We start from the raw sequence: 1,048 nt of genomic DNA, 5'->3' as shown, positions 1-1,048 counted from the left end.
TTTCCTACCAGGTTTATCTAAAAATGACATAAAACGTTTAAGGTGCAATATGCAGAAATCGCTCCACCATTTCCTGGTTGCTAATAGTTTGCCTAATTTCAGTTCATGTGATAAAATAAGCAAGTATAGTGTAGATAATCACAATAACAATGACAGATCTAAACTGGTAGACCAAAAAGTTACATATTGCAACTTTAATATAAGTAATAAATACAATCTCCTTCAAACGGTTATTTAGCTACTTCCCTACCAGCCCACCTCCAACAATACCCCTCTCTGGACTACTCTAATGGGGAGGTGTGTGACTGTGGAATGACTCTGTAGTGACTGTGTGTAGTAACTGTGTGTAGGCACTGTGTAGTGACTGTGTGTAGTAACTGTGTGTAGGCACTGTGTAGTGACTGTGTGTGCAAAATTGTAGCGTGTGTGTGTGTGTGTGTGTGTGTGTGTGTGTGTGTGTGTGTGTGTGTGTGTGTGTGTGTGTGTGTGTGTGTGTGTGTGTGTGTGTGTGTGTGTGTGTGTGTGTGTGTGTGTGTGTGTGTGTGCGTGTGAAAGAGAGAGACTGTGTAGAGAATTTGTAGTGACTGTGTAGAGACGGTGTAGAGACGGTGTAGTGACTGTGTAGAGCCGGTGTAGAGACGGTGTAGTGACTGTGTGTAATGACTCTGTATAGTGACTGTGTGTAGTGACTCTGTGTAGTGACTGTATATAGTGACTGTGTGTAGTGAATGTGTGTAGTCACTCTGTGTAGTGACTATGTGTAGTGACTGTGTGTAGTGACTGTGTAGTGACTGTGTAGTGACTGTGTATAGTGATGGTGTATAGTGACGGTGTATAGTGACTGTGTAGTGACGGCGTGGTGACGGTGTAGTGACGGTGTAGTGACTGTGTGTAGTGACTGTGTGTAGTGACTGTGTATAGTGACTGTGTAGTGACTCTGTGTAGTCACTGTGTATTGACATGGTAGAGACTGTGTATAGTGACTGTGTAGTGACTGTGTATTGACTTTGTAGTGACTGTGTATAGTGACTGTGTAGTCACTGTGTAT

This window comes from Oncorhynchus keta, unplaced genomic scaffold (genome assembly GCF_023373465.1).
Source record: "Oncorhynchus keta strain PuntledgeMale-10-30-2019 unplaced genomic scaffold, Oket_V2 Un_contig_16649_pilon_pilon, whole genome shotgun sequence".
NCBI lineage: Eukaryota > Metazoa > Chordata > Actinopteri > Salmoniformes > Salmonidae > Oncorhynchus > Oncorhynchus keta.
Note: the sequence above shows the minus strand (reverse complement) of the source record.